Raw genomic sequence first — 16798 nt, 5'->3', positions numbered from 1 at the left:
AAGAAAGAGTTCACAAGATTAATCAAGCTAATCTCCATTCCAAGCAGACATGGAGAAGCGGCCTTTTACCTTCTAAGATACAGTATGAGCAACCCTATTCATATTTCTATTTACATAATGCAAACTCAACAAAACTAAAGATAGAAACAAATGTGTGATATTATCCAAAAGAGCCCAATACTCCCATAATAAAGTTAAATTTGACCTATTTAAAGCTAAAGCAGACACAAGAGAATCTGAACACGGTAGTAGAAGAAATTCCCCTGCTATTAGCACAAAAAAGGGCCTCCAACATAGCTCTTAACTCTGCCTCTAGTACTCTCCTATTCATATGAAAAGAAAAACCTGCAGCAGCAATGAATTTACCTTCATCACTTAATACAAACCCTTAGAAGTTAGAACAACGGCCAAAGCACAAAGAAATAAGAAAAAGTGACACAAAGTTCTACCTCTCCTACCACCAAATCCATAAAATCAAATTTATGAACGCATGCTCCGAAATTTCTATCAAAGATGTATACCAAGATACATATATGAAATGTATAAGCATACCATTGGAGGCAATGGTCATACAAAGATAGGAACAACATAACATGCAATTTTCTTATCAGCAATAACATGGGAATCTCAGAGCTCATGAAGCTTATTTCCAAGTCCAAAGCTTATCAGAAATAACATGCATCTGAACAGTTTATTTATTTTTTATAACTATTCATAAAAAAGAAACAGTTTTTTTTTTTTTTTTTTTTTTTTTTTTTTTTTTTTTTATAACGCTATAATATTCTAGTATCATATCATTTACTAGCATCTGAACTGTTTTTCATTTAGTGGATTCATGTAATGATGATAAATTGTGAAGGGTAATACCATAACCAAGTTGAACAAGGAAGAAAGAAGCAGCAATGGATAGAGGCTTAGTGGAAGGAGGCTTTGTGGAGAAAGCAAAATGGAGGTCAGCTTTGAGGGTGGAGGCCAAAGATTTTCTCTTTGAAGAAATACGGATCAAATGAAGAATGGGACCAAAAATAAGAGAACAGAAGAAGGCTACGGTTCTTGTCGAAGGCTCAGACATGATTGTCTGGGTGAAGGAATATGTCTTTGATACAACAACTAAAGGGAAACAGACAAAATGGAAAGAAAAGTCCTCAGAGTCAAGTAGGAGGTATGTGATGGAGAACAAGGGGAATGCAAAGGGTGCATTCATATCTCTCACTGAATATTTTTCTAAAGGAAGGAAGCAGATGGTTTGCTTCCCTCAAGGGAAGAATGGCAAAGGATGGATAAAGATAGATGGAATACTAACAAAGTTCCTAAATAGAAGGGAATTGGAAAAAAAAAGAACTATCGGAAATTGATGAAAGGGAACTAAGACTAGAAACTAGAAAACAGGTCATGTATAAGGAAGAGGTACCAGAAAAGAAATTTTTAACCATGGAAAACAGTAGGAGGGATCCTTCCTAGATAGCAGATGGAACAATATGAAAATGAGAAAGAACGCTAGTGGTTGAAGCTGGAGGATTGGTGACAAATTGGTGGAAAGTTGCAGAACTATTGAAGCTCAAATTGGAGCTAAGAAGCACCTTCATCTTAACTCCGTTTGATTCTGCTAAGGCAGTATTGGACCCTCTAAAAAACCAGGTAAATGTTAGAGCATGTTGTATCCAAGATATTCTGGGGACCTTTTTAGTCTATAAATGGTCTTTTTCTTCAAAGTCAAAAGTGTTCTTAATGGAAGATAATGTTACTGTCCGAGTGGTTGGGCTTCCATTCCATCTCTGGAATCAATAAATTGCAAACTCAATTGTTTTGCTGTGTGGAGCTCGCCTTGATGGTGTCTTCTGGGGAGATCTGCGAAGTGCAGCCATTCTACTGGGTGGAGTAAAACCAGAAGATATACGGAGGAAGGTGACTGTAATTGTGGATGAACTGTTCTTACCAGTTTGGTTAGTTTCCTCCATTGAAGCTAACCTTTGGAGAAGGGAAGGCAAGAGGAAGACGAAAAGGTGGAGGAAATGGAGTTACATGGCAGCTTGAAGTTGGTTGGAAAAAAGAGACAATGAAGTTTCACTAAAATGGAAACTCTACCTTTAGGCAGTCCAAAAGATTTGGGTTAGGAGACTATTAGGAGATGTGTGACACAACACACAAGGTAGAGGTTTGATAACCAATAGAACCTTTGCTCAGGTAGCTGCTTGTGGCACCAAACAAAATATTTTGAATGATTCAAATGAAGGAAGGGCAAAGGTATTGGTAGCCTCAGGAATATGCACGGGAGTCCAACCAGCAGGCCCATCTCTAAATTGTAATTTTGGGCCCAGTAGGCCCGAAAAGTTAAGTGGGCTATGCTTAAAAGACCCAAGAGTGAGGGGGGGGGGGGGGGCGTGACAACTTAAAGGAGCACTTGACAAGGTTGGCTCCTCAGGCAGATAGTAAAATCTGTCTACCATCATCCTCCTCAAGCTCTTTCTCTCATTCGAACAGTTCAGCGAAGGTCTCCATCTCGTTAGAGTAGAGACCCTCGAAGAAGATGCCGCATAAGGAACAGGATCGTCATAACCCTAGGAGTGTGAAGAGTAGTGAGGTTTTCTACTCTGATTTGGAAAGATTGACAGACGATGAAGAACTTTCTGATTCCAATTCAGATTTGGAAGAAACCGTTAGCTTGGGAAGTATCGACCTCCAAAAGCCAAGAGATATACTGGAAGTGGGTAGCCTAAACACTGAACTGTTATTCCTAGAGGAGGAGACGAATTCGCAAGATTATGGTAATATCAAAACACAAAGAAGAGTGAGCCTTAGCAGCGGAGAACAGATCTTTCCCAAACAGGGTATGCTATACAAAAGACAGGTGGAGTTGGGAACACTGAAAGAGGTAAGGCAGAGTGCATCCCGGCCAAAAAACGAGTCCATTCCATTTGTGCAACCTACAGCCTAGTTAGGACATCAAGCCAGAGAGACAGGAATCGAACTTGGAGCCTTACCTAAGGAGTCACGCAGAGGGAAAGAGAAGTGAAGTTTCTTTGACTGTAAAGGGTGAGGAAGTATTGGTTGTACCTAGTCCGCTTCCACTATTGAGTCCAGAAAAGGGGAACGGCCTAGTCCTAACTCTCCAAAAATTGATACCCAGTAGCCGGTCCACATGCAACCATCTATGCTAATTCCAGGTAAGCCTGTCCATTTGGTTTTAGATACTAACTTGGGTTCTCTGCTTGTAACAGATGTCCTAGAATCCCGACCAGACCAACCAACTAATAGCAGGGGAGTGGCGATTGATAATGATGGAGTCTGATCAGAGAAGGGAGTTGGGTTGTTAGAAAGGAAACAAGAGGAGTTAGAATGGATTTGGGAGAAGATTTGTGCCATGCTGGAGGAATATAAACAGAAGGAGGAAATGATAGAGGTTGCTCTAAAAAACCCTGAATCAGAGGCAAGAACCAATAGATTGGGGGCATGAATTAGGAAATAAAGGGCAGAATAGGAAGTCGATGGGAAACAAGGGTAGGAAAAAGAAGAAAAAGTCTGAAGTAGAGAGACTAATAATGGACATTGAAGGGGATATCAAGTTCAGTGGTAGAGGGGAAAGAAAGAAGGGTTCTAAATGAAGGATCACTATATTGGAGGGCTAAATTCTTGAGAGGTAATGAAGATAATAAGCTGGAATGTAAGGGGTTTGGGTAGTGCTAGAAAAAGGAGATCGACTAAGGAGCTACTCAGGAGAGAAAGACTTGATGTTGTGATATTGCAGGAGACAAAATTAGCTGAACTGGATAGAAGGTGGGTCAGGGAGATCTAGAAAATAAAAGGAGTAAGATGGTGCTCAGCTCCGTCGTGGGGAGCCTCAGGGGGAATAGTAACTTTGTGGAGGGAGGACTTCGAAGAACCAGTAGAGGAGCTAATAGGAAATTTCACTGTATCCCTAAAATTCAGAATGGTGGAAGATGGATTTACTTGGGTGCTAACAAATGTGTATGGTCCAAATAATCACAAAGAGAGGAATGAGTTATGGTAGGAGCTTCATGGAATTCAAGGTTTGTGGGAAGGTTCTTGGTGTTTGGGGGGTGATTTTAATGCAATAAGATTCACAAATGAGTCAAATAATCCCAGGCAGACCATTACAGCTAGTATAGGGAAGTTCAATGACTTCATAAATTCCTGTGAGTTACGGGAGTTTCCTTTACTACAAGCTACCTACACTTGGTCCAACTTCAAAGAAAATCCAACCTGCTCAAAGCTTGACAGATTCCTATTTAATGAGGGTTGGGAGAGCCACTGGAGATGTTTGGTGGCTAAGGCCCTACCTAGGATAACCTTTGATCACTACCCTATAGAAGTAGGACAAGAACCTCTTGGTAATGGACCTAGACCATTCAAGTTTGAAAATATGTGGCTGACACACTCGGACTTCTTGACTAAGGTTAAAGAATGGTGGAGTGAAGAGATGAGAAAAGTGAAATGGGATGGGGTTATATTCCACAAAAAAATTAAAAAGGTTGAGAGGCAAAATAAAAGAGTGGAATAAGGTTCAATTTGGAAGAGTGGAGGAGGTAAAAGCTAGATTATTGGTTTAGATTGAGGAGTTAGATGCAAAAGAATCCCAAGGGATGATGGATGAGCAAGACAGAGAAATGAGGAGGAAACTAAAAAATGAGTTAGAGGAGACTTTGTTAAGGGAGGAGATCTCTTGGAGAAAAAAATCTAGACATAAGTGGATCAAGGAAGGGGATGAGAATACCAATTTTTTTCATGCTTTGGCTAATGGGAGAAGGAGGAAAAATTTGATATTAAAGCTTGAGGTTGATGGTGTGGAGATAACCTCTCAAGAGGAGATTGCCAATAGGATTGTGGATCACTTCAAATCCATATTTCAAAGACCCTTAGAGAATCGGTTAATAGTAGGGGAGGATAATTGACCAACTTTGAACCAAATAGATAAGGGATGGATGGAAAGAATGATTGAGGAAGAGAAAATTAAACAAGTTGTTTTTTCTATGGATAGGGCTAAGGCATGGGTTCTGACGGATTTACAACGGCATTTTATCAGGACTATTGGGACATAGTCAAAGAAGATTTACTTGGAGTATTTAGAGAAATTGAGGATAAAAATTTTGTGAGTCCTAGAATCAATGCCACCTTTATAGCCTTAATTCCCAATAAGAATGATGCCAGACACCCCAAGGATTTTTGGCCAATTAGCCTGGTGACAAGCGTCTATAAGATTCTGGCAAAAATGCTCTCTAGGAGGATCAAAGTAGTTCTCCCCTCTCTTGTTAGCCAAGCACAAGGAGCCTTTATACAGGATAGACAAATTACAGATCAGATCCTTATTGCAAACGAGAGTGAAAGAGATAAAGAGATCGGGTAAGAAATGATTTATTTGCAAGCTGGACTTGGAGAAAGCCTCTAACTTAGTGGATTGGAATTTCCTGCTAGAGATGTTGAGAAGACATGGATTTGGGGATAAATGGTGTAATTGGATAAGAGGATGCTTAAACTCTTGTCGTTATTTAGCATTGGTGAATGTGGTGGTTAAGGACTTTTTTCTAACCAATAGAGGCTTAAGACAAGGGGATCCACTCTCCCCTTTCCTCTTTATACTTGTTGCTGATGTCTTTAGTAGGATGATCTCCAAAGCATATGAGGAGGGCCAAATAAAGGGATGGAGAATAGGGAGCAGAGGCATTCCAGTAACTCACATTTAATTTGCTAATGATATTGTTATTTTTTGTGAAGGGAATGACTTGAGCAAAGTGAAGAACCTTAAGATTTTAATAAGTACTTTTGAGAGGGTCTCTAACTTGAAGGTAAAAGTTGTGTGGATGGAGTAAACTTGGAGAATAGGGAGATTAAATCCATTGAAGAATGCTTAGGCTGCAATATTTCTTCTTGGCCTTTGACATACTTAGGGCTACCCTTAGGAGCCAACCCTAAAGAAAGTAACTTTTGAGCCCCTATTGTGGAGAAATTTGACAAGTGCTTGGCGGCTTGGAAAAAGAATTACATTTCAATAGGGTGTAGGCCGACTTTAATTAAGGCTACACTTGCCAACCTTCCAACCTACTTCCTTTCAGTGTTCATGATTCCTCCAAGGGAGGCTAAGAAACTAGAGAAGAGAATGATGGACTTTCTATGGGAACCAGGAGAGGTGAAAAATGATCACTTAATCAAATGGGAGATAGTTAACAAACCAAAGGAAGAAGGGGGTTTAGGGATAGGGAACATAGTGTTGAAGAATGTAGCCTTTCTAGAGAAGTGGCTATGGAGATGGCCCCGGGAGAGAGAGATTATGGCATGAAGTGGTGGCAAGCATTCATGGTTGTGCAGGAAATGGTTGGGATTCTGGGATATTTCGTCAAGATACCCTTACTACACCTTGGAAGGCTATACATGGCATTCTCCTTCGCTTCCTCAGATTCATCAGGTATGATGCTTGTTTTGATAATGTTATTCTGTCCTGGGAGGATATTTGGGTGGGTGTTCAACCCCTCAAAGATTGTTTCCCCTCGCTCTATTCCATTTCCCTTCACAAACTTGAGCCAATTACAACTTTACTCCCGAGCTTGTTAAACCCCTTATCTTTAAACTGGGACTTTGGGTTTCGTAGAGGGTCAAGGGATGGTGAGTCGAATTGTGTCATTGAGTTAATTCATTTACTAGAATCCGTTTGCTTGGACCCCACTTCTTCTGATCAAAGGGTTTGGACTCCTCTTCCAAAAGGTACTTTTACTTGCTTTTCTTTTCTAAAATCCTTCAGTTCTAACCCCATTTCCCAAGGATTCCCTATCAAAGAAGTCTGGGCACAACCTATTTCCCCAAAATTTGTTGTATTTTGCTGGGAAGTCTTCTATGGGAAAATCAATACTTTAGAAAACTTACAGAAAAAGAGACTCTCACTTTGTCTTTCCCCAAATTGGTGTTCCTTGTGTAAGGCCAAGAATGAGGACTGTGCCCATTTGTTGATCTCCTATTCTTTTGCTACAACTATATGGAGGTGGAGCCTTTATTTATTTGGAGGTAGGTGGTCTATGCCTTCTGATTTAAGCTTGTTATTCAACTCATTTGTCTTTGTTTGGCACACTAGAAGAGGTAAGGTCATGTGCAAATGTGTCAGGACAGTCACTCTGTGGACTCATTAGGAGGAAATGAATGCAAAAATTTTCTTAGAGAAGGAAAGAGAGTTAGATGAAATGAAGGATTGTATCCTAACAAGAGCAATCCATTGGCTGAAAACTGTGGACATCTTTGATGACTCGTGGAGGAATTGGCTAGCAATAGCTAACACTTCAATAAAGAATGATAGAATTCTGTCAGAATGGATTCCGCCTTTGGAAGGTGTCATCAAGCTAAACTTTGATGGAAGCAGCCAAGGCAACCCCAGGACTTCAGGTATAGGGGGTATCCTGAGAAATAAGGACAGCAACATAATTTCCCTATTCTCAAGACCGGTGGGAGTGGGGGGTTCCACAAGGGTAGAAATCCTTATTGCAGTACAAGGAATTCAGATCGCCAATCAACTTGGGGTGGAGCATCTCATAGTTGAAGGGGACTCTCAGGTGGTAACAAAGTGGCTCCTAAACTTGGATACCACCATTTGGGGCTACAAAGATCTCATAAAAAAAGTAAAGTGGTTAACCATCAATATGAGAGTTGAGGTAAAATGGGTTAGTAGGTCTATTAATTCTTTGGCTGATGCTTTAGCCAAACAGATGATTTATAGGAATGATCTTTTTTGTGTTTCTATGTAAGTTGTTATTAATTTGGAAATCTGTACTTAATAGCCCAGAGAGGTTGCAACTCGTGCCTTTCCTTGGGGACTTTGTACTATTGTCTATTGCTGATTAATAAAATTATTTCAATTAAAAAAAAACTGTTTTTCATTTGGTTACATAAAAGCTTATTTAAAAAAATCTGTTTTTTATTAAGTTCAGAAAGTGAAATAACTAGCCTTGATGTTGTACATTTTCCTGGACTAAAATTGACATTTTCTCCAATTTTTTTCAAAGCTTATTTAAAAAAAAAATCTGTTTTTTATTAAGTTCAGAAAGTGAAATAACTAGCCTTGATGTTGTACATTTTCCTGGACTAAAATTGACATTTTCTCCAATTTTTTTCAAAGCTTATTTAAAAAAATCTGTTTTTTATTAAGTTCAGAAAGCGAAATAACTAGCCTTGATGTTGTACATTTTCCTGGACTAAGATTGACATTTTCTCCAATTTTTTTCATCAGAGTCGCATAGCTCTTCAGTATATATGGAACAATTTCAAGAAGAGACTGATCCCCCGTGTTATCTTCAGTATATATGTTTAGTTGCACTTTTCATTGCATGAGCACACAGAGCACGTCCGTTGTTGCACACTTGCACTGTTTAGTTGAAACAGAAGTTGTAGAATAACGTTTGCTACATTGGTAAGATGGGCTACTGACTTTTTGAGTTCCCATCATAGGTCCACAATCTAGTGCACTGATGGATCTGAGGATTCAGATCTGATGGTCCACAATCTGAGGGTTCACATCTGATGGATCCCAAGAGAAAGAAACAGCTTGGTAGACAGGCTAGAAAAGTAAAACATGATAAACTGATAATTTTTTTTTTGCCTACACCTAAAAACACCATGCTCAAACTTGCAAATGAAGGATACCCCTAAACTTGCTACCATAGTTCTCAAGGCGCCAAGACAAAGGTAGGCGGTAATTTTTTTTTTTTTTTTAAGTAAAACCATATATCCTAGGGTAGTTCCATAGGTTTCATAACCATCTTTCCTTAATAATTATTCATAATTTTCATAAGGAAAGTATAAATTTGATGTTTAAGTCTAGAAAATCAACATTTTATGAGAAGAAAAAGAACAAAGGAAAGAAAGTTAAAAAAATATAGGGGCTGAACCCCTACTTTTGTTATAGGAAAGAAGAAATGAAAATGTGGAAGAAGAAAATCTGTTGATTAGACAAAATTTTAAGTTCTTCCCTTGCTTATTAGTTCAGGTTTTGAAAATTTTGAGGGTTTAACCAAGGATCAAAATTTTGATACGATATGCCCCGTATCAGGTGTATTGTATTGTATCTTTGGGGTCCCGATACCTGTTTACAAGTGTTTTCAGGGACCCATTTTTTAAAATCATATATATATATATAATTGAATTTGAAAATCAAAGAAATAAAAAAATAGGGGGGACTATCGTTATAAGTACTGATACACCTCTGCCAATACACAGAGGTGTATCGATACTTTGAACCATGGGTTCAATACAGCCGTTAGCAATGTTTGTGTTGATTAAACCCTAACAAAATAAGAAATTAATATATATAAACACATAAAATGAATATTCTAGTTTAATAATGTCTATTTTATAATTATAATGTTAAAAAATTAAAAAATATAAAAGCATTTTATAACCCAATGCACAAAACTGCTTGGCGACTGGGCAAGGCGAGCCTCCAAGGGCGCGCTGTCGCCTAGGCGTTGCCTTGACAACTATGCTTGGTACCTGATCCTGTTCAATTTCTCAAATTTCATTGATGGTATCCCTTATCATTGATGGGAATTCTGACTGGATCTTGAAAAACAAATCATTTCATGCCTCACAGATTTACCATGAGAAGAAAACATGCTTTCCTGTTCTATGTCTTACTTTTATGTGGACCCAATAGTCAAAAGAGATCTACTCAATAATTGTAACAGAAGGTTGGGACCAGATGACATTTGAGGGGGATACAGGTATTGGACTAGGAGATGAGAAGTGATACTTTTCACCCCTGAAGCAAGTGCAGCAGTAGTCAAAATAATATTGTCTCTATTAGAACATGAAGATCCTTGACGGAAGAGTTAAGTCAAGAATTCAATGCACATATAGGGTCAAATGTGTTAATTAATGTCTAATTCCACACCCTAATTCTATAAACAACTTGTAGAAGTAGGGGAAACAGCCTGATGTGTTGATCACTGTGCACAAATTTATAGCAATCATGTGTGTTCTTCACTTATGATTTTTGAACTTCTAAGAAAGGTTTTATTTTCTTCCATCTTGTTAGCTCAAGAGCTTGCATTCCAATGTTGCTGGCATTGGACAGGTTAATCCTGTCTCCAATTTTTATTCCGGTTCTGCTTTTGGCACTATTTCTAAGGTGTGCTGATCATAGCAACTTGGCTTGTATTTTTCTTTCTACGTTTCATCTGTCAAATATAGAAATAAGAACTATAATGGGCTCTATAATGGGTTCATGTGTCCATATAGGTAGTGGTACATAAATAAAAAATATTGCAGCTGAAAGTGGAATAGTGGATACATTCTGATATGTTGCCTTTAAAATGTTATTGAAGATTACCAACTCAATACTCACTGCTAACATGGTTTCCAAATGAAAACATTATAGAGCCCTTAATACTACCTGAACAGAACATTATACCCCTTAATACTACCAATGAGTTGAATAAACAAAAGTTGATACTTCAATTTCAGTGGCCTTGAAATCCCCTTGCAAAACTGATTGCAGAGCGGAAATTGCAGTCTGAAATATGGGAAAGTGGCAATACTAGATGTTTGAATAAAACTAAATAGGAGCCTGATCTTAACCTCAGAGAAGATCAGCCTTTTTGTTCTTTGTTACCAGGAAAATGGGATTCATCTGTTTTTTACTTTGCAAATTCAGCACCTTTTCATGGGCTTTGAGTTCAAATGATAACTACAGATCATGTTACTGGAAACTTTTTCAAAAAATATACAAGTATGGTCCTCTGTGCAAAAAGTTTCTGTAGAACATTCCTTTAAGGACCCCAAAAAATCTATATTCAAAAAGGAGGAAGAAAAGCCATCACCACTGAAACATGTATAAGTAGACAACCGAGCTCTTAACATGTCAACTTCACAATTGATTACCACCTCCTCTGGATTAGACTTTTGCTAAAAATTCTCCCATTCCTTTCAGACCAGAGTGCTCACAAGACTGCTAGAGGCACCACATCCCAGCAAGCTCTCCCTTTCTTGGACATCCCTTGCACCCGCCACCTAGATAGCAAGGACTTCGCTGAAGCAGGAAAGCAACCATAAACTGGAACAACTTTTCTAAAATGATTCCAGACTAGTAGCAGGTAAATAATACTAATTCTAACTTTTTCTTAAACAACCTATAACAAATATAACTTAAACAACAGGTTAAAGAGACCCAGAACTCCTGTAACAAACCTATGATAAATCACAGAGAAACAGAGCAAATCTAACTTAAAACAACCTTAACAAATTTTCATCATATAACTGAATATTCTACTAGCTTACACCAAGAAAAGAAAGTTATTAGCTACCCGAAACTCCTAAAATCCTCAACCCATTAGAACTCCAAAATTTCTCAAGTGTGCCCAACATCAGAAATTACCTACCAAAAACAAAATATTAATATATGCACTCCATTTTGAAACTTATTGGCTTTAAGTAGAATGGATTGGTGAAACAGGATTCATGTGACCAACCCCATATAGCTGGGATAAGACATGGATGATGATGATGATTTTGAAACTTATTAATAGAAGTATCTTCTTCAACATTTTTATAAAACAAAAGCAAAATTCCTTTTCAATCTTCACTATTGTGGTTGTTTCTGTGGTCAACAGAGAAGCACTTCATTCAGAACACAGTGAAGCAATGATGCAGAATTTTGAGCCCTAATAAAAGGTCTGCAATCTGCAAGATTCAGTGCTTCAACAGAGTTATCATCTAATCAGATGCACAGCAGTTGATTGAAATGGTGAATGGAAGAAAATTACCAGCAACCGGGCGGTACTTCAATGCCAGAACTAACCACCCTTCCTCCTCTGCTTCGAGTTATCGAATACAGAGAAATGTTAAATTGAAGGTTACTAGAGCAAGCACCTTGTCACGGAAAAGTAAAGCAACTTGATGAGCCAGGATCTAATGAAAACTTGGTCTTGACCACAACTGGCAAAAGAAAGAAAAAAAGATGGAATCAGGTTGCAGAGATTGATTATAACCTACTTGCAATTGTCTTCTCGCTGGTCACCATGGTAGTCACCATTAGTGCAGTCCACCATTGTTGCAGAAAGTAGAAGACTCAATTGAACAAAGAGCCTCTCGCTTTTTTCCCCTCAGCTTTACTTTCCTTTGGCTAATCCAAGGCTAAGCTCCAAATGGAACCAAAAACTACTGTGACTTTTGATGATGCTAAAGTCAATGAGCCAAAGCAGGATTTCATGGAAGTAGTGGAGGTCCTGAAGAAATCAAAGAGATTTACTGCAGTTGGTGCACGTAGAACTGGAATGACTTCTTGCTAAGGAAATTGTTGGGGAAGCAGGTATTCCATTCTTCTCCATCTCTGGATCTGAGTTCGTTGGCCAAGGAGAAAGCTCCTTGCATTATATTTGTGAATGATAAAATTGGTGTTACAGAAATGAAACCAAAAGGTTTAATTGGATATCAAGGCTATACAAATAGGAATTCAGTGGGTACAAAGATTAGCAAATGGCTTGGCTGCTGGTTTAGTGAAGCAAGGGATTACTAGACATCAGCTGTATTGGGTTCATTTGTAAGATCTGTATTGGGGTGGGATAGCAGGGGCTATGCTCATACTCTATATTTGTAATGAAAAGCTACAACCTCTTGTCGTGCTGCTATATCTATAATAAAATTCTGTTTTCTGTTGCTAATAAAAAAATACTGTTGTTGGGCTTCAATGAGGAACTGGAATTGGAGGAGGGAAGGTTAAGAGGAAAAAGATCCTTAACCAGCTTCTCATACTGCATATCAAAATCCAAGAAGAAAGAATTTATCTCATTTCTCATGCCAGCTTTTGCTCTTTATTCTACATTTTAATAAAAATAAATATTAAAATGCCATTGTTTAGTGTTTACCATCATTTTTTATTCTATGTTCTCTAGACAAGCCTCGATGACAAGTACATAGCAAACCTCTTGCCTTGAGTCCTGCTTTCCATCGCAATGACAGGTTTAATGTCTTGAAATTTCTTAAAGGAACTCTTTGTTTCACAAAGTTTGTAGAGAAAAAGGACACCAAATGAGTGAATTGCCAAGCGGAAATACCTGATGTAGTGATCATTGAGCGTCTTCCATTAAGTTGCAGAAATAATTTTCATTACTTGGGAAGAATCTTATCCAATGAAGATACCAATCCTCCTGACTTAAGATGTGGATAAATTGATGGCAATGAATCCATACAGTTTATAAAACAAGCACATTTCATGCACAGATGATAGAACATAGTTGATTTAGATTCCAATATGCTTCAACTTTCTCCTCACATGTTGACATAATATGAAAGATCGGGCATGTATCCCTCAGATCGTAAAAGTTGATCCATTCCAATAACCATCTTATAGATTATATTGGTTTCAGGGTGTGAAGTATCAGCAATAGAGAACTCATGAACAACACCATTTATTTCAATAAAAGAGCAAGCTGGCTGCTTTTGAATCCCATGAACATTCATAATTTTTCTAATTCTTTCCGCATCACTCCACCTTGAAACCGAAGCATAAATATTGGACAACAAAATATGAGTTCCACACTTTCTTGGTTCCAACTGCAGAATCTGTTTTGCTGCAAATTCTGCCATTTCTATATTCCTGTTATTCCTGCATGCAAAAAGCAGTGCTCGCCAAATAATTGCATCAGGTTCAATGGGCATTTCCATGAGAAACTTCTTAGCCTCAGCCAAAAGACTGGCACGTCCTAGAAGATCAACCATACATCCATAGTGCTCAATACGAGGGGTGAGATTATAAGTTCTTGTCATAGAATCAAAATAATAAAACCCCTTTTCCACCATTCCACCATGGCTACAAGCAGATAATAGTCCAAGGAAGGTGACTTCGTTTGGTCTGACTTCACTTGACATCTCCATTTGTGAAAAGAAGTCTACTGCTTTCTCAGATTTACCATTCACTGCAAGCCCAGAAATCATAACTGTCCATGAAAACACATCTGGTTGAATCAACTCATGGAAAATTTCAAGAGCTTTATCAATATTTCCACACTTTGAATACATATCAATCAATGCATTCTTCACTGGGAGGTTCATCTTGATGCCATTCCTTTCACCATAAGCATGTACCCAACTTCCCTGATCAAGAGCACCCAGATGTCCACAAGCAGAAATTACACAAGCAAGTGTTGCTTCATATATCATCACACCTGCAACCTGCATCTCCCTAAATAAGTCAATTGCTTCCCTAAATAGACCACAATGGGTATAGCCTGCTATCATAGAAGTCCAAGAGACTACATTTCTGTGTGGCAGTCCGTCAAAAACCTTCCGAGCATCCTCTGTTTGCCCACATTTTACATACATGTCAATCAAAGAGGAGCCCAGAAAGACATCAAAGACAATCCCACTTGCCATAAGAAATCCGTGAATCTTCTTACCCAAATCAAGGTCTCCAATCCTTCCACAAGCAGTCAGTACACTTGCCACAGTCAACTCATTTGGCCTCTCCCATCTACCATCCAACATTTTACCAAACACCTTCAATGCTTCTTCACAAAGGCCCTTCTGCAAGTACCCCGAGATAATACTATTCCAAGAGACCACATCTCTGACACAGACTGGAACCAAATCAAAAACCCTCCTAGCAGGTTCAACCAAACCACACACTGAGTACATCGAAATAAGTGAATTCTGCACAAATACGTCAAACTCAAATCCCAATTTCAGACTTACCGAGTGAATCTCTTCCCCTTTCTCAATAACTGATAATCGTCCACAGGCTTTGAGAACAAAAGGTAATGTATAGTTATCGGGCAAGACGCCTTCACGTCGCATGGCATTGTAAAGAGTGATGGATTCTTCGGGAGAAGAACCATTGGCGTAAGCTCTGAACATGGAATTCCACGCAAAGAGATTTGGATTCCTGATTTGAGAAAAAAGGACAGGAGCAAGTGGAAGATTGGGGGATGAAAGACAGAGGAAGAGGAGTTTGTTTGCTATAAAAGAGTTGTTGAAGAGTCCTGTGGTGATAGCATAAGAGAGAATTTGGTTGAACTGGTTGGCGTTAGCGAGTTTGTCTAAGGAAGTTAAAGGGAAGTTATGGTTGTAATGGCGAGCGATGATTGTCCATACCAGATTAGAGCCGTCGGAGGGATTAGAAAGGGAGGTTGGAAATCTGAGAAAGCTCCTAGTGGCACGTAGGAGGTGCATCAATTACCGTGAACGTGAATTGACAGACACAAATCAAGGAAAGCATCAAGATACAATATTGAAAAATGAGAGAATATATTGCGAAAAAAAGATCAAAAACAAAAACGTACAAACCTGTAAACGTAAAAGGATTTTATTGAGTAATACGGAGTAGAGGTTTTTTACGGAGTGAAAGAGTGAGAGTGGAGAGACGGTATGGGATAACCTACATATTTGAAAACTGGACAAGGTTTCCAAGAGATTAAACACAACTGGGGCAAAGATACAATTTACAGATAATTAGATTGAACACAACTTGCTGACGCTTGGCTCAACTCCAAATGTCGCCTCTCTTCAGATGGTTCCATAGTTGACAGTGCGCCTGTTCCTCGCGAAAGAAACCTTGAAACAATAAACCCTTCGCTCTTAGCAAATAGAAATGCTCCTTTTGGGAAGAGTGCAAATATAAATTTATGCGGTTTGGCTGGGAGAGAGCAATCTAGCGGCATCTGTTTGCAGGTGTTTGCAGGCGAAATCTCCCTTTCTAGTCAGCAGTGAAGTTGCACAGAGGAGAAAGACAGCATACCAGATGTTCTAAAGTGGCCAGTATTGATTTCAATTTTCGGATCCATCGAAGGTGGAAACTGATGGTAAGGCTCCTAGCTGTAGGGCACTTCGGATGCCTGTCGTTAATTGGGTTTTTTGAATTGTAAAGAAAGGGAGGAATCAAAGAAGTAGGATAACTACTTCTAAGTAATTCGGCGAAGTTACTTGGATGCTCAAGTACTGAAGTGGCTCCATGTCCTTTAGTTATTAGGTTGGGCCAAATCATTCATCAGAAACAGCACACCAGATCCGGTTGTTCTAAGTTAGCCGTTGATCGATCTCGATTTCAAATATCGGCGTATGTCGATGGAAATTCATATTAATCGTTCATGCCACTCAATGTAGAGTTCCACCGAGAAGAAAGATGCAGGAAAAGAGCAAAGTAGTGTTCTTTTTCTATTGATGCAAAAGCAAAACGGGTGTTTTTGTACCTTGAGAGAGTTTGAATGATAGAGGTTATGTGAGCTTGGCTTCAACCAATGAAAATGTGTATATCGTCTCACTCCTTCATTTTCTATTTTGTTTGATGATATATTTTGATAGAAAGGGGAGATGCATTACATTACAAAGTGAAGTCTGCTTGTGATAGTGCATTTTGGCGTCTACGTACACCCATCCAAGGATCCTACTTTTCTTGTGGAAGTTGGACTTTGCACAGTGGGACAAACTATCCTTTAATATTTGTGAACGCTATTGTCTGTCCCTTTGGTTGTCAAGTGACGGAATTAATAAACACCTGAACATCTATTCTATTGTGCAACTGTCCCTTTGTTCATGCTAAATGGTTTGGCTCACATCTTTCTTGGCGGCCAGACTCAATTAATTCGTCAATGATAATTGATAACTAATAAAGTGGGGAGTGTCAAGCGTTGAAGACTTTAGGAGTAGAGAAGTAGTGCGCATTCTTTTAAATTTTAGGTTATTACGAAGGTTTAAAGTATAGTTTTGGTCGTATCGCATCCATACTTAGAAATTGTGGATGCATAATTTTTTATTATTAAAGAAAATTGGGGGACTGTATCTTTTTCAAAAGATATGATATGATATGCCCTGTATT

At 38.7% G+C, this 16798-nt stretch overlaps 1 pseudogene across 6 annotated transcripts; it reads right to left on the bottom strand.

Annotated features, from left to right (window-relative positions):
• Positions 1 to 10586: 10586 nt before the first annotated feature.
• On the bottom strand, positions 10587 to 16246 carry LOC148853318 (pentatricopeptide repeat-containing protein At1g08070, chloroplastic pseudogene; annotated as a pseudogene). Of its 6 annotated transcripts, none has more exons than XR_016112680.1 (5): positions 13044 to 13180; positions 12855 to 12926; positions 11983 to 12740; positions 11754 to 11859; positions 10587 to 11020 (listed from the first exon to the last, which is right to left on the bottom strand). The product of XR_016112680.1 is annotated as a pentatricopeptide repeat-containing protein At1g08070, chloroplastic pseudogene, transcript variant X6 (transcript). The 6 variants fall into 6 exon arrangements; XR_016112674.1 differs by having other exon boundaries at positions 10614 to 11001; positions 13044 to 16246; XR_016112677.1 differs by lacking the exons at positions 11983 to 12740; positions 12855 to 12926 and having other exon boundaries at positions 10614 to 11020; positions 11754 to 11925; positions 13044 to 16246.
• Positions 16247 to 16798: the final 552 nt, after the last annotated feature.

The sequence above is a fragment of the Nelumbo lutea genome, chromosome 4 (genome assembly GCF_056320005.1).
Source record: "Nelumbo lutea isolate HS-2025 chromosome 4, American lotus-T2T, whole genome shotgun sequence".
NCBI lineage: Eukaryota > Viridiplantae > Streptophyta > Magnoliopsida > Proteales > Nelumbonaceae > Nelumbo > Nelumbo lutea.
The sequence above is the reverse complement of the archived record's forward strand: the minus strand, read 5'-3'. Positions and strand labels throughout refer to the sequence as shown.